The 22,270-nt window shown below is 38.5% G+C and overlaps 1 protein-coding gene across 6 annotated transcripts in view; it reads right to left on the bottom strand.

The window, feature by feature from the left end:
* The window catches only part of FKBP5 (FKBP prolyl isomerase 5), a 96,540-nt gene extending 74,844 nt beyond the window's left edge, over positions 1–21,696 (bottom strand). For 2 of the 6 annotated variants that reach the window (XR_013993091.1, XM_081044584.1), the window contains exon 1: positions 21,517–21,696. The gene's annotated coding sequence lies outside the window, so the exon portion shown is untranslated. Of the gene's footprint in view, positions 1–20,745; positions 21,152–21,516 lie in introns of all 6 variants that reach the window. The other 4 variants (XM_081044587.1, XM_081044589.1, XM_081044588.1 and 1 more) reach the window with 4 other exon arrangements.
* Between the last annotated feature and the right edge of the window lie 574 nt (positions 21,697–22,270).

Below are 22,270 nucleotides of genomic sequence, written 5' to 3'. Positions count from 1 at the left end.
TCCAGGTAGACACCGTGCTGTGAAGTAAATAAGTGTACAGTATCATATGTAGAGTAACAGAATGAAAGTGAAGTCTCAGTAACATTTTCTCCTGATTCTTTTCCTACTCCTCAGTTACTAAGTTCATCTTTCCCTGATTATTCTTTCATCCCATCTCCCATTTCTGAGAGTACCCCTTTTCAAAAGGTAGTTCTCAATCAACAGCTTTTCCCTATCAATCACTTCATATCAGAACTTGTCCAGTTTTTTTCCCCAACTTTTATTTATTTTAAGTGTGTTTTTCCAAAACCCATCAGCTCCAAGTCAAGTAGTTGTTCCAATCTAGTTGTGGAGGTCACGTGAGGGGATTGAACCGGCAACCTTGTTGTTAAGAGCACTGCGCTCTAACCAACTGAGCTAACCGGCCGCCCAGAGGACTCATCTACTCTTAATTTCAACTACTACATACCTCTGTTAGGACAAATCTGTTATAATTTCTGCCTCTTACCTTCTCCAGTTTTCGCTCTCTAATTGCCTGACTATAGATATTTCAGGATGCTTTAATATCCCTACATTTTTAAAGAAAACAAACTTTTTCAAACTTGGCCTCTTCTCTATTTACTTCATTATCTATATTATCTGGCTATTCTCCTAGGTTTACATTATTTAATTTTTTAAATATAATTGTAATATAATCTTTGTCTATTTAATTAACAGGACCTGACAACTGTTCATTGTGTTTCTTACAATCCTACTTTTCAGTCCCACAACCATCACCATATCCTGGATTTTCTTCATTTCCTTCCTGAATTACCACAGTTCTCCAGCTGACCTGCCTATTTCCAGCCTACTCCCTCCCTTCCATTCATTTGATACATACTATCAATAAAACCTCTCTCATACAGTATATCCCCCAATTCAAGGACTCTAAATAGTTCCCCAGCACAACGAATCCAAACTTCTCAAACCAACAGTCAGGGCCTTCTCCCCCTTCAGACTGTCACTGGAATGTTTATGTTAAACATTCCCAGGAGACTAAATCCTAGAAAACCAAACACCTTGATCCTCCATATCTGAATCAGAGCAATGCACACTACAGATCTACAGACAACAGAGTCTACCATCTTCTACCTCAGCTAACTTCATCAGGCCATGGGAATATACTATTACTTCATCGACCATCTTCTGAACATCTTTAATTACCATGAAGATTCATTTTCAAAAGTTGAACCCTTCTAATCCACAAAATGAAAGTGTGTACAATTTTCAGAAAATAACACTTCATATCCTTAGTGAACATTAGAGAGTACAAAGTGGTAAAATATTTTCAAGGGTGAATTCGCTAATATCTATAAAAAGTTTAAGGACAAATATCCTTTAGCCCAGCAATATCACTTCCAAGAAATTACCTGTAGATACTGTCACAGAAGTAAGCAAAATTATATGCAGAACAATATTAAACACAACATTGTTGTGATAGTTTAAAAATGGGACACAATGGAAATTTCCTTACTGGACTATTATTACATGTCTCCACAATGGAATATTATGCAACAATTAAAAATAAAGAAACAGATGTATAAATTGATATAGAAAAATGTTTAAGAATGGCAAAAGGGGGCAAAGCAAGTTTTAGAATAGAATGTACATTATTCTATTTGTATAAAGAAAATGAATATACATTTGTAAATGTGAGAAAATATCTAGGGGGAAAAAAGTCCCAAACCTTAAAAGTAGCTAATTCTGGAGAATGGGATTCAGGGGAAGAAATAGAGATTTTCATTTTTTGTTTTTTTGTGTGTATGTGTGTACATATCTTTTTAAAAAAAAAAAATAATCAGGTTAGTAAATTTTCACTAAAAAAGAAAGAAATGGCTGAGCACAGCAAAGGCTCTTCACTTTAGATGAATATAATTGATCTTGATTATCCACAGTGCAGGAAATAGGAGCTACTCCAAATGCTTACTGAGAAACTCCTCTATTCATTCAACAACTATTTATGGAACACTTACTATGTACCAGCATCGTGCCTCCTGATACTGAACACGAAGGACCTCCCTCGTCCTGCTTCTGAAGAGCTTACACAAAGGCTTTTGGTCTTCATTTTCCTGCTTCCCCTGTAAGAACCACTCCGACTTCCAGGTCTGTGTTCTCATTATGCCTATTCTGCCTATCATCTCTCTCAGAAAATAGATCCAAATTAAAAGAATAGTTATATCAAACAAAAACAAAGCCTTTAAAAATTAACTCCTATTTCCTTCATAATGAATTTTAAAAGTTATTAGAAGCACAATTGCAGAAAGAACAGCTGAAAAAGCACCCTTTCAAATAACCAAATAAGAAGTAACCTAGATGTTAAATGAAGTTTAAGGGAAATTAAGAACGTTCAGAAAGGGAAACAAGTGTTAAAAGAAATTTTTATTTTCTTCACTGATTATATTGTTATTAAATTTTTGTAAAATGAGCATGTAATACACAGTAAGAAGAAAAGTAACATGTAATACATTGTAAGAAGAAAGTAAAAATTGTTCTGGGAAGAACTGTCTATTTCCACAGCAAATCAGCTGCTGCGCGAAGTTCAACTTCTTATCCCACTTCCAGGCCCTTGAGGGTCTGACCTTGAGGAGACTCCTAGTTTTGTCAGGGCAAGAGACCATTCCTGCTCCTGCTGGAAACAGCGTTCTGGGATTTTCCACTGGGGCACCACTCTCCTCACCTCTTGGGGTGGACCCAATCCCCAATCTTTGCCAGTCAGTGCTTTCCATCTCCTTGTCCACCACAATAGTTCAGAGGTGAACACATGACCCTACCAGATCCAAACCAAAATCAATCCTGCAAAGAGGCTAATTTTAATGAGGCTATTAAAATGATTCCAATTACTGGCATAAAATACAGCTGAAATTGCTAAAAACCTGTAATAAATAGAATTTTCATTTGTTGTAGCAGTAAAATAGTCTTAAGTTATCTCTTTTATTGAAACATACACCAATGGAACAGCAACAAAAATATATTATCAGTAAATTCCCATTTTAAAGAAGCTATTAAAACTTCATGCTTGTCTCAAAGAATAAGAATGCTGAATCCATATAAATCACACCCTGTTAAAAAAGCTAAGTACAGGAACAGTAAGAAAACCCAGGTGCAGGCATATATGTTAATCATATCTCTGACAGAAATATTCTTAATAACTTCAAAAATAAAGATTCCTATGGGTAGTATTTTCTGAGGCACCTAAAATGCCACAATACCAAAGTTTTATCTCAATAAAAAAATAATTACTAAAAAAGCCACAATACCTAAAAATACCAGTTGATACATTTAACTTTTTAAATAGTTTTGATCGATTAATCATTTCAACACGAAGAAAACTATAGAGTATATTAAAAAATTACCAGGAAACAAAGTTCAATTCAATATGAGAAAATAAAACTTAAGTCATCAGAACTTCCTAACAGTAAAATGGGCTATCTTATAAAAGAGGGAACTCCCCTTCCCTGGAACTAAACTAAAACCCAAACTGCAATTCTCTGAAAATTAGACATCATTGAAGAATTCGACTGATGTGCCAGCTGTTTTATTTCTTGAAAGCATATAGCTGAACACATATAATAATCTGCTGCATTTTTTTCCTAGCATTGCACAATTTTCCTGGCCTACAATGCACATACTGTATCTATTATCATATTTAAACATCTGACAGCATTGTTATAAGAACCCATAATACTCATCGCTAACTAAATGCATATATAATTTTTTCAGTCTTCAAATGGCTATGGATTTCAGTAGTTAAGTATCATATATATTTTTTCCACAAAGCCTAAATACAATACATTTCCTGAACTTTTAGCTTTCAGTTTCCTGTTCGTCAATGGCTACAACTCTAGAGGCAATTCATAAACACAGCCCAGCCATGGTATTTCCACTTTTGACAACAGTGGACATGAACTTTATATGACCAAATATAACTACAGTCCATATAAATGGTACATGGCAACTAACACAACAATAGCAGGAATGTAATAATTTACAAAAATGGAAATATAAATTATATTCCTTATGTAAGAATTCATATAACAAACCCCTTTTATAACTGAGAATCCAGAAAACGTTTCTCTCTCCTGAAAAACTGATAAGTTTTCTTTATCAGACAAAAACGATGAAACCCATCCTGTTTCCTTTTTTCTCTTGCTTGCCAGGAAGCTCAGAGCTAAATTTAATGTTCAAATACAGAAACTATCTTGCCTCAGATTACTGATGTAAAGATTTCTTTGCACTCCCTCATCCTGCTCATTATTTCTCAAGTGATTTGTGCTTGTTCTTTTGTTTTTAAAGCTCCTTGCCTTTTTTGGTTTAATTATAAAGTATTAAACCCTTTCAATTAATAGGTTAATATAAATTATAAAGAAATTTAACAATTTAAAAGATTATGTCTTCACATCATTGAATGATCTGTCAACTCGATCTGTTAAACAAAATCTGTTAACCTACATTTATATAAAAGGTAGGTTCTAAAATGTATCTATTTTCCTTTTAAAGTTAATAATTTCACATAGTTTATGATTTAGACAAGCCACTGGCAAGTTTCTAAAATACAAGAATGATAAAAAGACACAGTATAAAAATAAATTATGAAATTTGGGACACAAGATTAGGAGGATTTATAATTTTAAATGTTTTTAATTTACTAACAAAATTGCTCTAGCTAAGTGACATAACTCATAAAATATTAACTCATAAAGTGTATTAAAAATCTTTTACACTGTTATCAGCATTCTTAGATGCAAAATAGACAATAGGCATAAAAATATTTAACTAGTTTAGAAACCTTTCAAAAAGAGGGAAACTTCTTTAGAAATTAGACATACACACATGAAAATGTTCATATGTGATGATACCAAAAAGTTTGTTAAATGGAAATAGAGATATTAATAAAATGAACAATGTGAAGATGAAAAGAAACTACAACCCAAATAGAAAAATCTAGACAAAAACTAAACAAAAATATATCATGAATTAACCAAAGAAAATCTAGAACATCATCATATTAAAACTCTTAAAGAGAAACGAATATTTTATAACAAGGACTACAGTCTATAAGAATGCATAACATAATACCAAAGCTCATAATACCAAAGCTACTTCTAGGAGCCACAAATAAAAAACAGAAAAAAAATCATCATAAATGGAACAAGATAGTCAAATTTATGTAATGAAAGTGACAAAAAACAATTTCCCCTTTCTTTCTCAATATATGAGAATTGCAGGGTTTACACCTAAAGAAGTTGAATTACAAAAATCTTAATATTCTAAGAATGAAGTCAACAGCAAAATTTATTATTATATACATTTAGAAGAAAAGGCTAGCAACCACTCATAAATACAATTTAACAGATTTCCTTCAAACAACAACAAAACAATTCCACATAAGAAACCATTTAAATAGAAACAAAATCCTATAGATATTATATGAAGAAAAAGGCTAAGAAACATCTACACACACACACACACACACACACACACACACAAATTCAGCCCTTAAAAAAAAATCAAAAATCTATTTTTGAAGTGTTTCTCTTCCCTCCTAATAGTATAAATAGTGGATAAAATCTGTTATACAGAGTAATCATTCAAATAAAAAACAAGTTGCAGATCATAAGAGAGAAAAAAATAATCCCCTTCTCCCTTCAGAAAAATGAAGACAGAAAAAAAGAAACCAAACTATGGGAAATATAAGTAAGTGATCTGCTACAAAGCATCGAGGACGTGGATTTTTTTCTTTTTGTACAGACATTTGTGGATTATACAATTCAACTTCACAGTGCTTTGAAATCATAAAAATTAATATTTCAGTAAAAATGAATCTAGTCCAAAAGCCTTTTTTTTTTTTTTTGAAGGATTATGGCCAGATGAACAGAGGTCTGGAGTATTTTTATGTAACACATGCCACTTTTTCTTTCTTTAATCATGGGAAAGAATATAGAACATGAATACCAGTTGCAAAATGATTTCATGGTAAAATTATGCTTAATGTGACTAAAAAACACTTGTACACCATGCAAATTCTCAAAATGTAGGGAGGGCATCTTGCCAAAATTAAAACAATACATTTCAAAGGAAGAAAAGTGTTGCGATAATGATTTGGTAATTAGGAACTGACATTATTTATATCTGAGAAAAAATTACCTGCTCTGTAAAAAGGGAGGGGGTTATTTATTGAGCACCTAGAGTAACCAGATCCTAAGCTTAGGGCTTTACAGATATTCTGTCACATGTAGATAGGAAAACAATGTAGAAGGAAACAACGTTTAAGTAAGTTTCTCACCGTTATGTGAGCCATATATTTAAATGGAAGAGGCTGAAATGATACAAACTTAAGACTACTGAAATAGTACAAGCATAGGGTCAAGAGCTGTGAGGTGAAAGTACAATAGCGCCCATTTTTTAATGCTAATCCTGCTGTCCTATCACTCTGTAAAAGAACCTGTGTGCCACCGTGGTAGAAACTAAAAGTCCACTTTATTTGAGAATGCTATTTATGTTTATAACACTATTACATTTATAATTTACAACTCTAAAAATCAAAGAAAGAAAGCATTTCTTCTTAAAGCAAATTTTGGAATCTTGGTTTTAAATGTTACTTTAAGAAGAGTAATGCTTGTCCAAGAAATGTAATCATGGGCTTCTCATTAAGAAGGCTGAATTATTCTCTCATTATTCCTGGTAATAAAATTATTTTTTATCTTGGAGTTTAATAGTAGTAGCAGAAAAATTGTTGGTAGTATTACTGTAATTCCCACCCAGATGGCTGAAAATCACACTAGGATGACAGTGAAAAACAGCCCTCTTTTAGCTCCGAAAGACAGGCCTGCTCATTAATTAGCTGTGGACCTTGAGCATGTATGTGACTTTACTTTCGCGGGACCTCAATGTCCTCAACCGTAAAACAAGATGGCTGGACTAGAGGATGTTTCCCTCCCTTTTCCTCTCCCGGGCCCTTTCCACATTATGGCTTTGGTGATTTAGGATCTAGACTGGGATTTTCAAAGACAGAAAAAAAAAAACCAGCAGCAGAAACCCACTAAACTGTAGAAAAGAAATGGACAAACTAAAGAGGCATAATGGTTCAGTAAAGAAATCATGAGCTTCATTGTCAAAATTAGTTTGAATAGAAGTTTATACTGAAGTCAGGAAAGATAGTGAAAAATGCTAGAGATACAGACCTAGAAATGTTATCTATAACACACAAGAATGCTTCACAAATAACCCAAGAAATCCTCCCAAATTTCCTCAGTACATATGGAAAAGATGTTATACCCCCTGGTTTAATAATTCTTAATTCTACCCTGACATAATCACTCACTATTTTCCAACAGGTTATTCCCTTCGGCAATTTTGTTTCATCATGTCAAACAATCCCAGGATTATCTCCCCTTCATTATCACTCAATATTTTCTCTGAAATCCATTTCCCTTTTCTCAATTTGTAATAATAATATATTCATGCTCTCATCATGTTTGAGGCACATTCTAAGTTTCTGGCATGTATTAACTCATTTAATTCTCTCAACAATCCTAGGAGGGCGTTTAAGAAAATAGTTTAAGACACACAGGAGCAGAGCTAGGATCCCAATACAGGCAGTCTGGCTCCAAGGAGCCTGTCTCTTAACTAGCTAACTAGTCCTTCAAAGCTCAGGTCAAGTTCGTCACCTTCCTGAAGTTCTCTGCTTAGCAATCATTCCTGCCTCTTCAGTCCTTAAGGTAACCACTCATTTGCCACTTACCATAGGACCTACGTAGCTATTTCTTTTGTACGTATGTTCTGTCTAAGAACAGGATCTTGTCTTATTCTGTAATAACACACTGTTAGGACGTAACAGAACTTAGTATCTAGAACACAAAAATGCTTATTAATAAAACTATAATAGCATTTAATACTTATTGAAAACAGAGCAGGCTCTGGGCTAAGTGCCTTATATGTATTATCTCACTCAGTCCTCACATATTAATCCTGCCCCTCCCCAGTATTATAGATGAGGAAACTGAGGCTTAGAAAAGCTAAATAGCTCGTCCAATGTCACAAAGTGGTAGTGACAGTCTTAAAGTCTTACTTAAGAGTCTATACCGTCCTCATAATCTCCAGCCTACCACAAAACACCATGATGAATCAGTTCAAAGTTGTCCTTACTCTTTAGCACTATGCTAAATAAACACTACGCATTCAGAATTAGAGGTACAGCTGTTGCCCCCAAGAAACTCAGTCCATTAAGACTTCAGGACCAAACTTCGATATTACTGGCAGAGTCACCAACATCAAAGCTTAAAATAGTTGGGCGGCCGGTTTGTTCAGTGGTTAGGGTGCAGTGCTCGTAACACCCAGATTCCCACATGGGCCAGTGAGCTATGCCCTCCACAACTACCATATTTCCCCGAAAATAAGACCTAGCCAGACAATCAGCTCTAATGCACCTTTTGCATCAGAGCCGGTCTTATTTCACTATAATGTAAGACCGGATCTTATATAATGTAAGACTGGGTCTTATATTAATTTTTGCTCCAAAAGCATTAGAGATGACTGTCTGGTTAGGTCTTATTTTCGGGGAAACAGGCTAGATTGAAAACAACGACTTGACTTGGAGCTGAACTGCACCCTTCACAACTAGATCAAAAATGACAATTTGACTTGGAGCTGATGGGTCCTGGAAAAACACTGCTCCCCAATATTCCCCAATAAAAATTAAAATATATATATATGCATATACATATATATATATATAAACTCATATCTTAAGTAAAACATCCTTGGAAACTCTCTTCCACACCATTCTCCTCTCTCTTCTGCTCCCCCACCCCCTTTACACTAGGATTCATCTTTCTGTATCATAGAGTAGAAGGGTCCCATTAATCCTAACAATTATTAGGATGTCTAAATTTTATTTAGTAATAGATCAGACCCTAGGGTCCATTTGATGAATTCCATGCCAATAATGAAATACGGGCCATGAAGGACAACTAAAAAAAAAAAAAAAAAGCAATGGCAAGGAGAAACAACAAAAAAGAGGGATATAAAATTCACACTGTAAAGACAATAAAAAAATAAAAAGTAAGAAAGGAAGGTAAAATGGACACAAATAGAAGGTGAAAGTAAGAGTCCAGAATAAATTCAGTGGAAATACACAGATGAATGAAAACACTAAAATCTAATCCATTTTATGAATGCTGACTTCTTCAATTCTTTTCCTAACCTCCAGTGGAAACCAAATATGTATATATAACAGCCACTTAAAAAACATTAACTAGGAACAGTATATATAGTATATAAACTAGAGGAGTAGCGGCAAAGAGACCTTAAAACACTATCTAATCCAACCCATCCATTTTACAATTAAAATAAGGCTCAGAAGGGCTAAATAACTTGCCCAAGATCAGATAGTTACTTAGTAGCAACACTCCTGAATCACATCCTGTTAGATTCCTAATGTCAATTCCCACCACACTAGGCTTCCTAGAAATGGTATATTTTACTCCTCCATTTTTTGCTTTTAACAACCATTAAATTAATTTCTGCATAAGCACCTCAGAATCCCCATGTTATTCCTAGTTCCCACAGGAGAAAATAATCAGATATTCTGGATTATCTAAACCAATATAAAACAATTAACTTATTCCCGAAGTCAGTAGTCTTAAATTGGGCCTTGGTTCCTACCACCAGGAAATGGAAACATTTCCCAGAAGTGCAGAAAGATGAAAGATCTCCATAAACTGACCAAAAGCAAGCCAAGGTCATAACTATAATACAATCCCTCTGGAAAGAAATCAGGCCCCAAAACCCTGGAGGCTAGAGCACTGCTAGTGGGAAGTACAATGGATGTCACTTATTTTCCCTTTGTATTTTATATCCTCCCAACTAACCTCAGGCTCCTATCTTTCTGACACATGTCAATTCCAGGAGCCTGTAAAGAAAAGGGAAAGTAATGAAAGAGAGTATGGTGTCACTTTCACAAGCTGGCTTTTTGATGGAAGCCATCTTGGCCAGGAAATACGGGACAAAGGACAGGAGAAGAATTCTGAGGTAAACCCACAGACCTAAACTATTAGCCAGGAAAACACTAGGAAGTCCTGAAAATGTTATAATATACTCAGTATTTCCCCCACTGCAAAGCACTTCAGATATTCTGGGCTGGAAGGAACTCATCCTGGGCCATTTCTGTTGCCTGAGAAAGTCTGCTGCTTACATTCCTTGATAAACTGGGCCCGGCCAGGCACCATTCAACAGGTTATTTGAGCTGAGTGATTTGGAAATCACCTACAGTAGTACCCCTTTATCCACGGTTTCGCTTTCTGCGGTTTCAGTTACCCCCCAGTAAATGGAAAGTTCCATCAACAAACAATTCATAAGTTTTAAGTTACGTGCCATTCTGAGTAGCATGATGAAATCTCGCACCACGTGCTCCATCCCACCCAGGATGTGAACCATCCCTTTGTCCAGCTTGTCCACGCTGTACATGCTACTCACATGTTAGTCACTTAGCAGCTGTCGAGCTATGGCAGTACCTGTGGTCTTTTACTTAACAATGGCCCCAAAGCACGAGAGTAGCAATGCTGGCAGTCCAGGGACGCCAAAGTGAAGATGGCAATTGCATACGTTAAGTGAGAAGGTGAGTACAGTACAATAAGGTATTCTGAGACCACATTCATGTAGTAACTTTGATTACAGTTATTGTTGTAATTGTTCTATTTTATTATTAGTTGTGAATCTCTTACTGTGCTTACTTTATAAATTCAACTTTATCGTAAGTATGTATGTACAGGAAAAAACACCGTCTATATAGGGGTCAATACTACCTATGGTTTCAGGCCTCCAATACTATTCCATTCGACATGGAATGATAGTATCTTGTGCGGAAAAGGGGATATTGCTATGTATTATCTTGGTTTGAATACACGGAGTACCTATACCTTAAACATGGCTGAAGACTTCTCTGGAAGGGAAGAGAACGCCCTATTTTACTTTAAAAACATAGCTTAATTTTGATATGTATGAAGTTCATTATAAATTAGGATAACTTCCTGCTTTAACATGTTAACCAAATTAGGACAAATACATAAATGAAAAGAATAAAAAGATACAATGAGATATTTTCAAGTCAGAACCAAAGTGATTTAGTGACTCACTGAGTTTAACAAGTAAAGCAAGAGTAAAAATGACCAGTAAGAACAATGGAGTCATTAACAGCTAAAGAGGAAACGTCAGGAAGAGAAGCTGGCTTTTGTTGTTGTTGTTGTTGTTTTTACTGGGGGATGGAAAGAGGTGCTGGGTGTGCAGCTGCTATAGAAATGGTATTGAAGCACATTTAGTTTCAAGAGCTACGTGACAATTTGGGCCTCATTTTGAAAGGCCTCAAATTTAGACAAAAGATCCAGATCTAGGACCTAAAAGCTCAGTAAAAACTGAGTTTTTAGAGAAAGAGAAGGTAACAAAAAAAGCATTCCAAATGAATAGTACTTTCTTCTAGACAGAATATTTGGACTAATTTATTCTAAATGAAAAGCTAAAAAATTCATCTTTTCCAGGCTATGAATTAACAGAAAGAAGCTAAGGATAAAAATTATTTCATAATTACCATTTGTCCAAAGTCAAATCTCTGAGCTAAAATACACTGCTTCTTAAGTTTCTCTATTTATAACAAAACTTTTGAAAAAATTGAGAGAAAACCTGGTGCACCAATAGTACTACTATTGTACAATATTTGTCAGAATTTAATAGTTTTTAAAACATATTAACCAAAATTTTGATAATTAATAAATCTGGAGAATATGTACATGGAGGTTCGTTATACTATTCTTTCCAGTTCTGTGTAGTTTAAAACTTCTATAACAAAGTCTAAAACAAGGCTACCTACAGATATTTTAAAAATTCTATCTGCAGTGAAGGCTTCACAACTCGAAACAAAATTCTCACAGATAAAAACTTTTCAAATATTTTATTAACTCTCGATAAGCCACTGAAATGTAGTGTGTATGAAAGGGAGAAAAGGCCCTGTCATTTCAGAGGAACATGAGTATGTTCGTTAACTGAAAAAAGTCCTTTTATCCACATTGGTTGATGCTGGACATTTGTCATTTTTCACTTCAATGAACTTATATTTGTATTGAGGAAAAACATATAGGTCATATAAATGTATGGTTTGTGTTAGTAAAAGCAAAATAGATGTTTAGCCCCAGTATCAATGATTAATTTGTTGAACCTGCTGGCTAGTCCTATTACTTCTAACATCTTCCACTCTAGAAAATAACCAAATAAACAACTTTCTTATATAGATGCAAAACAAATTTTTTAATGAACTAATATCCTTAAATTGTATTTAACCCTAAATTGTAAAGAACACAATTAAAATTTTATAAAATAGTAGAGGGAAAGGTTGAATGTTTTTTAAAATTATAGTCTAAGCTACGCCTTAAGTAGATGTAATTTAAATCAAATCACTCTACTGAGACCACGGAAGCACTAAAACTAATAGAGAGCAGCAAATTCACCACTTAGATTTACTGCCTAACAACGATCAAGAATAATTTACGTGGTTTACAAGCTAAACCAATCCTTCCTTCCTATGACAAACAGCACCATCCAAAAATGACATTTGCTTGCCTCCTGTCTGGTAAAGACTTTGACAAAAGAGACTGTACATGTCTGTGCAAAACTGAGCACACTGTAGGTGCACAACTCTTTTAACAGGAATAATCACCACCTTCAATTCCCAGAAAGCTATTGCTAGCTATCAGTCTTATTCCCTAGGAGACATGCACAGGATAACAAAGGAAGGTTTCCTTGCTGGCAGTCCTGCCTTGAATAATTTTCAGTATCCTGTTTCTTCTAACAGAAATATGTCATCATGAAACTTCAGAAAGCAGCAGCATAAATACATATATGTAGAGACAAAAGATTGTCAGTGAGTCTCTTTTTCTATATCACTAATTCTAAACAGGTTATTTCACGTTTTGCAGATAATAAGATCATTCTCCTATCTTCAACAAATTTTTGTAGCTTTCTTCCCTTCTAAAGTAAAAATTACATACCGTAAGATCCACAGATCTTAAGTACTCAGTTCAATAAGTTTGAACAAATGTATATACCGACAACTGGTGAATCTGGACATTCCTTGTACTAATCTTGCAACTTTTCCGTAAGTTAAAAACTGTGTGAAAATAAAAAGTTACCAAAAGTGTGCACTTGAATTATCACCCAAATCAAACTATAGAATATTTCCACCTCCCTAAAAAGTTCCCTTTTGCCCCTCTCCTGTCAACCACAGCCCTTACCCAGAAACCACTGACCTGATTTCTATCGCCATACCTAAGTCTTGTATTTTTTTTATAAATGGCATCATTTGGTACATACTTGTGTCTGGCTTCTCTTAATCTGAGTAACATTTCTGAGATTCATATGTTGTTGTTGTGTGAATCAGTAGTTGATTCCCAGTATGGAAAAAAGCTGCTATGAACATTTTGCATCAGTGTTTTTGTGAACATATCCTTTATTCCTCTTGGTGCAGTAAGATTTAAAAAAAGGGGGGATGATTCATATATAAATAAACCTGGGAAGTCATATAGTAGATAGATAAATGGATTTATATATGCACTACACATATAGCAAATATACATATAGTTACATATATAAAGTGCACAAAAATAGGTAACTTTTACATATATACATATATATGTATATACACACACACACACACACACACACACACATAGTTGACCCTTGAACAACACAGGTCTGAACTATGTGGGTCCACTTATACGTGGATTTGTTTCAATACAGTAAATGTATTTTCTCTTCCTTATGATTTTCTTAATTTTTCCTCTACTTTACTGTAAGAATACAGTATACAATATGTATATATACAACACAGAAAATGTGTTTCAATCAATTGTGTATGTTATTGATAAGGCTTCTGGTCAACTATTAGTATAGTCAGCTCTCCCCATCTGTGGATTCCCAACCACAAACTGAAAATACTGTTTTGGATCTGTGGTTGGTAAATGCAAAACCCACGGATGCAAAACCCACAGATAGTTAAGTTTTGGGGGAATCAAAAGTTATACGAGGATTTTCAACTGCGTAGGAGTCAGCAGCACTAACCCCATGTTGTTCAAGGGTCAACTGTACACACGTGCACATATATACACATACAAATGAATAGATTCTGAAAAGTCCACTTAGGACCAAGAATATATTTTTAAAAACTTATAAAGTTCATAGTGAAAATAAACTGAAGATGGAAAAGATGACCATCTCAATTTTTCTTAATAAGTACTATGTTTTAACCCAACAATAATTCAAAAGAGAAACAAATTTCTCTTCATGTAAGTTATCCTGTTCTGTTTCAACGAAATACCTTCTGCTCATAACAAATCCCCTTCACAAACCAGAATTTCAAACCATCATATGTTATCATCTACCATGTAATTTTTAAGCTAGGGGCAAAATCTGAAATGTGTTAAGATTACAAGATTTTATTTCATTGTCTAGCTTTTTTTAAAAAGTTAAACATGGAAGTAATTCCACTGGTTAATATTTAACATGGATAAAGACCATTCCACCCTCATTCAGAATATATTCCCATAAGACTCTATCTCTAGGATGTTTTCTCCATTCTAAAAATTTACTGCAGCATTAACCCTGTGATAGAGATTGTAGGGACAGAGTCCCAGTGAGCAGTTTCCAGGCTCTCAGCCTCATGTGGAAAGGTGCTGGCTCAGTTATTAGATGGCCATCAGCTGTAATCAGACGGCTATTCGCTGTGGCTAGTTGGCCATCAGCTGTTACGGGTCAGCCATTAGCCACTAATATAACTGCCATGGCTAGCTGGTAAGGGGTTGGTTGACTGGCAGAGAAGTGGATGGCGGATTGTGGTTAACAAGCGTGGACTGCCGATGGTACGGATCGTGTGGATCCTACTTCGTGTGTCTTGTCCAGCCGTGGGCAAGACTGCTGCAGGAAGACCCCTTGTTGGGGTACTGGAGGATGTTTGCTTTTGTGTCTCGACCAGCCGCCATCGAGAATATAGTGGTATGACTCCCCATCTGTGTCTCCGTTGCTGTTCCTTTTTGGCCTCACCATATCCTGCATTCACCTGCCGGGAGTAGGAGCCGAGTACCAGCATTACAAATGGCACAGCGAGCCGGGTATGGTACCGGCCAGAATTTTCAAAGGGGTAATGGAGCAGTTTATACAAGTGAAAGCTCAGTTTCGCAAGCAGGGTATGGTGCCGGCCAGAACTCTCCGAAGGATGGTGGAGCAGTTGAAAGCTCAGCTTCGGGAAGCCCGTGAGGAGAGGCGCGGGGATCAGGAAACGCGATCTGCTTAGGAGAAACGTGACCCCTCAGTGAATAGTGGTCTTCTCAAGCTCCTGGATGGCACGCCACCCTGTTGGCCATAGCAGGCTGTACCTGCTTTTTGGTGGTCTGCTGCTGCCATGAGCTCCTACTGTTGTGGACAACTTATACCGGGGCCACCACCCACTCGGACACCGGGCACGGTGAGCAGGATTCCGACCAGGTAGGAATGGAGTCTGACTCTGGGCAGGAGGACATGTGGTCCCCACACAGTGTGTGGTACCCAGTAGCCACTGTTCTCAGGAGTTGGACCCCCATGGAGGGGTGGGAGGACATGGATGGTTCTCTAACCAGCATAGAAAAAGCCATGCAGCTGCCAGAGAGCTGGACCCCTGTGGAGGGGTGGGAAGACGTGGATGGTTCTCCAATCAGCACAGGCCGGAGAAAGCGAAGGTCCTTGCGACCGTGGGGGCTAGGCCGTGGGGGCTTGCTGAGGCAGCCCAGGTGAAGGACTTGTAGTCCCAGGAGGAAACACTTGCTGAGTCCTCTGTGGAGGATGGAGATGAGGTCAAGGTCATCCCTCACTCCCAGGTTGGGCGAATGACTGTGGGCTATTGGGAATTGCCTTCCATCCCTGATTTAATGGACCGCTTGATTGTTTGCTTGGGAACGTACCACCATGTAGTGAAACTGGTGGATGTTTGCTTCCTGTATCTTGCCCGGCCGCCAGGGAGACTGTGGTACAGGAAGACCCTTTGTTGGGGTGCAGGCAGATGTTTGCTTCCTGTGTCTCGAATGGCCACCGTTGAGAATATGTAAGCACCTTGGCTGTGAGCCACTATTGTTCCAGCACGGTACCCTGAGGAACCCCGGCTGTGCCCAGGAAGTCGGGCTGTGCCCAAAAAGTAGATGGACATCGACGGATACCCGCTGGGACATTACCTGAACTGGACTTAAAACTTTTTCCGTGAGTTGGGTTCCTGACACAGGGCCCCTCATGGAAGGCACTTGTCGAGTAGATTGTGAGGCGAGACCCTATAGGGGTGAAGTGTGGGGACAGAACCCCAGAGAGCAGTTTCCAGGCTCTTAGACTCATGTGGAAAGGTGCTGGCTTGATTAGATGGCCATCAGCTGGGTGGCCATCAGCTGTTACCGGTTAGCCATTAGCCACTAATATAACTGCCGTGGCTACACTGGCAAGAGGGTTGGTTGGTTGGCAGAAAAGTGGATGATGGATTGTGGTTAGCAAGTGCGGACTGCGGTTAGCAAGCACGGATTGCCAATGGTGTGGATCGTGTGGATCCTACTTCCCGTGTCTCGCCCGGCCGCCAGAGAGACTGGTGCAAGAAGACCCCTTGTTAGGGTACTGGCGGATGTTTGCTTTTGTGTCTCGACCAGCCGCCATCGAGAATATAGTGGTCTGATTCCCCTATGTGTGGCTCCGTTGCTGTTCCTTTTTTGGCTTCACCATATCCTGCGTTCTTATGTGGGGAGCGGGAGCTGAGTCCCTGCATTACAGAGACATTCTGACTTTCAAATTCCGCTGTGTAATTTTCAGCTGTCAGTAGAGGAGGTTCTTTAACTTCCAGAGGTAGGAACATTAATAAACATGCACAAAAATTTTATTTTTGAAGAGATCAAAATGAAATTCCCAATCCTGCTTCTGATAATCAGATGTTCATTTAAGGTATAGGAGTGGTTCCTCATTTAACATCATATGTAAATTGCAAAGATGGAGGCAGAATATTACAAATGGTTCTAGAAATTAATAAATACTTGCTTTAGGAAAGATTTGCAAACACAAAAAGGAAAAAACCCTCTTCTAGTCTTTGATCTTTCTTCATCTTTTATTTCTTCCAAAAAATCGGTAATTTTAAAAACACAAATTAAATGTACATTTTTAATCTTAAAAAAAACATTCTTAGGATTTGGAAGTTCCCTAACTTTTACAGATATGTGTTTACTTAAAAACCCATTCTTACACTCTGGAAATACATCATTTTCACTTTTCTGATAAATGTACCTTTTTATAAAAGAAAACAGTCTTGATTAAGTATTACAAAAATGACAGCAGCTCCAAACAGCTACAATCCCCAACTTAGTTTCAATAATCTTTTGTCTGATTGTTTTAGAGAACTAAAAGAAATTTCTTATTTTTAAAGTGTTTTTCTTCCAGACCAAGGGCAGAAAACAAGTATACCAAATGTGTGGATCCCATATCCCCTCTGGTGATTCTTCACTCTCATTAACTAGGTGTTTCCTAAAAGACTAGAAAGCAAATACTAAATTAAGCATAAAATGAACTTGCCTCATTTAAGGACTATAGTCTTACAGGTTTAAGTTTCAGCTGAGTGCAGGTCAATTCTCATCATGACAAATTATGAGGTGCAAATTATTTTGAGTACTTGAATTTGTTTCAAATAGTGCTAAAATATCCTTAGTAACCTATTAGCTACCCAGATTACACTTAAGTGGCTATTGTTTTTAAATCAATAGTTACGTGATTTACATACCAATGTCCACCTAATCTCTGATGTATAGATTTAACTTTCTTTACACTTTGGGGAATTAATGTCAGAAGTTAAAAATACACCGTAGAAAAATTCAGAAATGTAAAATAACAAAAAAATAAAATCTAATAATCGACTTGCTTAGAAAGTCCACATAGTTTCAGAATTATAAAATACACATTTTAACTGTTCAGCATTAAATAATTACAGAATTTCTTATGCTATAATATGTATAATACAGATTCTTCTTTACCAATTGTGAAAATTATATTCAAGGCCTATAGTAGGTATTCCTAATGTCAAGTATAACATACATATTACTGTTAAATGAAGCAGTATTAATGGCTAACAGTTCATGTGATTTAGCCTTAAATTTAATTGTTTTAAATATGTTTTTTTGTGTGTGTGTGTAGCTTTATTCATTCGAAAATATCTGCCCACCCCCAAACTCAACAGCAGCCATACCTGAGGGTAAATGACCTAAAAATACTCCCAATGTTAATCGTGTAGATGTGAGAATTCAACTTATGCTTAATTTTGAAACTGAAATGTGGTTGATAATTTTATGATATGGTCTACCACAAGTTAAAATGGACAAAAAAACGGCAATTAAAATATCTAAAAACTGAATCTGAAAATGGGCTTTTAATTATAAAAGGCACTTTTATAAAGTTGCTAAAATATGCTTTTGTGTAAATAAAACTATGAAATATAACTTTATGATGTGGATATAGTTAAGCATCATCATAGGAAAAAGATTATAAAATTTCTAATTACAAATAATAAACTATATTCCTATACACTTTAAAGAGCAATTATATAAATCATCCATAACTAGACTAGTGAGAGCTCTAGTCTTATAAGATTCCTTACAACTATTTATATAGACTAAAACCCACCCTACATGAAGACGAGCCACCATTCAACCAATCTACCCTAAGGGTCAAAAAGCCAACTCAGCTTTTAATAATAACTTCTACAGCGATAGAAAGAGGATGTTCTTTCATCTGTAGACTGATTCCTTCTAAGCTAAGAAAACTTTAGGAAACTAAAAATAACCAAAGATACCTATTCTTTTCCAATCCAAGAAAAAAACAGAAAAATTAAGATTAATTGCCTAATCCATAATTTTTTTTAATTTTTTATGTTGAACTGGTTAAAATTATGTTTTAAAAATACATTCAAGGGGTAGTGGTAAAAGAGGGAAAAGGGGATCAATTATATGGTGATGGAAGGAGAACTGACTCTGGGTGACGAACACACAATGCAATATATACCGTTTCCCCGAACATAAGACCTAGCCGGACCATCGGCTCTAATGCGTCTTTTGGAGCAAAAATTAATATAAGACCCTGTATTATATTATATGAGACCCGGTATTGTATTATATTATACCTGGTTTTATAGTAAAATAAGACCGGGTCTTATATTAATTTTTGCTCCAAAGGCCGCATTAGAGCTGATTGTCCAGCTAGGTCTTATGTTCGGGGAAAACACGGTAGATGAAGCACTATAGATATGTACACTTGAAACCTATATAATTTTACTAACCAATTTCACTCCAACAAATTTAATAAAAATTTAAAAATAAACAATTAAAAAGACATCAACCGCAAACTCCCAAAAACTAAAAAAAAAAAAAAAAAAATTAAAGATTCAGAAACATACTTGTTTTATTAAGATGAAAGACACAACATATAAGCTTGTTATTTTAGAGAAATAAAACATTTTATAAAGACCATCTTTGATGTTTTTTGTTGTTGTTGTTTAATCCCAAAGAGTCACAACAAGCCTCTTGGTTTGAGTTCAGCTTTAAATATTGCTACTAATTAGCTAGGTAAATAAGTAAAATCATTCAATGAAACACTAATAAGGTAGCATAATTAATCAAAATTGTAACTTTGTTCTTAAGATGTTAAACTTAATCTATTATGTATAAATCATACCCAAGGCAAATATAAAAGAAGTCACATTGGAAAAAAATCGAGTAAAATCATGTCTCTCACAAATGAATGTTAACAACCCTAATTTAAAATATACATTTGATATTTTAAAAAATAATTATCTTATTTTAAAATATGTTTTTCTATAGATGCCCTAAATTGGTCAGGCCCATAATTGCAGATTGTCTCTTTCCTAACTGACTTCCATTTAACAAAGAGAAAATAAGTGAAAGTCTGACAAGTAAAAATTTCCCACAAAAATAATGTTTTAAGACTATCCTTGAATTTTGATTCGAAGAGCAAGAGAAAAATCTACATAATTTTCTACAGTAAAAACCCTTGGGTGGAGGGGCCGCACGGAACTCCATCGACTATTAAAAATAACCAAAATGTTGCCTTAACTTTTTTTCCCTTGTCCACAATCTAACAAAATGGGAAGGCAATGAAAATAAACAGTCCTATCTACCCTCAGAGAGGCAAAGAAAGCTCCCATTCAATGCTAAGCCTTCTTCCCACTGGAAAACATACTCCTGAAAAGTAAATCCAAAACCACGAGCTCAAACTGCTTCATGCAGAATTGACTGAATGGCGGCCAAACGCCGTCCACGCTGTCCTGAGCCATACTGAAGGATATCTCGAGTTCTGCGTTCTCCATTTACAACTTGTCCCTTACTATGCTTTTCCCACCCCTGCAGAAACCGATTTTTAAAAAGGAGACTAAAATGTGCCTCCTGGCTCGTCAATCGAAAGAGGTCAATCTCCACTGACCGCCCCCCCCCGCCCCCCCCCCCGCCACAGACACAGACACACACCAATTTTCCTTATATAATGAGCACTCAGTTTGACTCCTCCAGTCGGCAGTACACCTTCCCAGGCATCAATCGAGGGGAAAGCCTTATCACGTCCCGGGAGCGAACTGAATGAATAAGGAACCCTCCGACAACTTTTATCTGGCTTTCCGCCGGCACTAATCACCTGTTAGCATGGGCGCTGCGCGGGCACCCTCCAAGCGCGCCGGAGAGCGGGGATGCTGTCCCCCGTCACTTGTCCCAGGGCGGCCGGTGAAGGCGGCGAACGCGCATCCGCACCCACCGCCCGGGGAGCGAAAACCCGAGCAAAGAGCGCAGCGGCCGGACACTCCGTTATCCTCACCCTCCGCGGGCCCCGCCAGGTGAGCGAGGCTCCATCGCGCCCTCGGCGTCCCGGTCCCGGCGCACGGCTCACCCCGCTCGACTTCTCCCGCCGCCCGGGCCGGGAAAGGCGAAGTTTCTCTCCCGCCCGTGGCGGGGGTGCTCACGCGCCGCCAGCTCTGGGCGGCTGCGGTCCCCGGCGCCGGGCCTCGGGTGATTCTGAGACCGCTGACGGGAGCCGGAGCCGGGACCTGTCAACCCCGGCGGGAAACAAAAGCCGGGTGAGGACGAGCAGGCGCGACCAGCCTCGCCTCCGCGAGGGGGAGCGCGGAGGGAAGGGGAGCGGCTCCCGTGGCCGCCCGGCTCCGCGCCTCCCGGAGGGAGCCACGGCCCCATCGCCCGGCGTGGCGCAAGGGGCCCCGCAGTGGGGCTGGGGGCCTTCGGCGCGCCGGCTTCACGGCGTCTCGGCCCCGCTCGCCCAGACAAGCCGCTCCCGGGCTGGGGAGCCGCGTGAGGGGGCGGGGAGGTGGAACGGCGGCCGGAGCGCGAAGGAGGGGATTCGGCTCCCCGGGCACCGCAGCTGCCCGCCCCATCCCTGCGGCCATGGCGCCGATACCTGTCGCAGCAGCTGCTCGTCGGTTCCGTCTCTCTCTGCCTCACCCGCACCACCGCTCGCCCCTCAGCCCGCCCAGCAGGCCGCCCGCGCACCGGACGCCGCAGCCCGAGACTGGCAGCGCCCGCGAGCCGGCCGAATCCCCGGGGCAGCGCCCGGCACCGTCCCGCCCCTGCCTGCCGCAGGACCCGCCTTCCATTGGGCCCTGGAGCTGTCAATCCGCCCCCAAAAGGCGCGCGGGCTGAGGCTCTGCTTGTTCGGATTGGTGGCCGCGCGCCGTCCATGCAAATAAGGCCCCGCCCCCGTCCATTTGCACCTCCGCCTTAGTGTAACCTCCGCCTCTTCACGCCAGCCCACGTGTCTGGCCCTAGCCCTTTGTGGGGGCAGGAGGGAAGGGCTGGAGGAAACTGACCGACGCCCACCCCCAACACACACACACCATCCCTTACCTCCAGAGAAAGTAATGCTTGAACAAACTAGTTGACTTCGCATCCGAACAGTCTCTCTGAAATCTCTGCTCTCCTATCTGTCCAACCGGCCTGCCGGGAGGATGGAGAGGAACAGGCCAGGCTGTTGTGTCAGACAAGCAGACTAGGTTAGCCCCAGGAAACAACCCCAGGAAGTCAATGTTGCCCAGTTGGGACTGGGAAAATCCCATTTCCAGAACCAATTTAGACATAGCACTTCTCTCTGGACACTCAGTGACTTGTGAAGACTGCTTTCCCATGGCTTTCTACTTTTCAAACAGATCCCAGGC

The sequence above is a fragment of the Rhinolophus hipposideros genome (genome assembly GCF_964194185.1).
Source record: "Rhinolophus hipposideros genome assembly, chromosome: 3".
NCBI lineage: Eukaryota > Metazoa > Chordata > Mammalia > Chiroptera > Rhinolophidae > Rhinolophus > Rhinolophus hipposideros.
The sequence above is the reverse complement of the archived record's forward strand: the minus strand, read 5'-3'. Positions and strand labels throughout refer to the sequence as shown.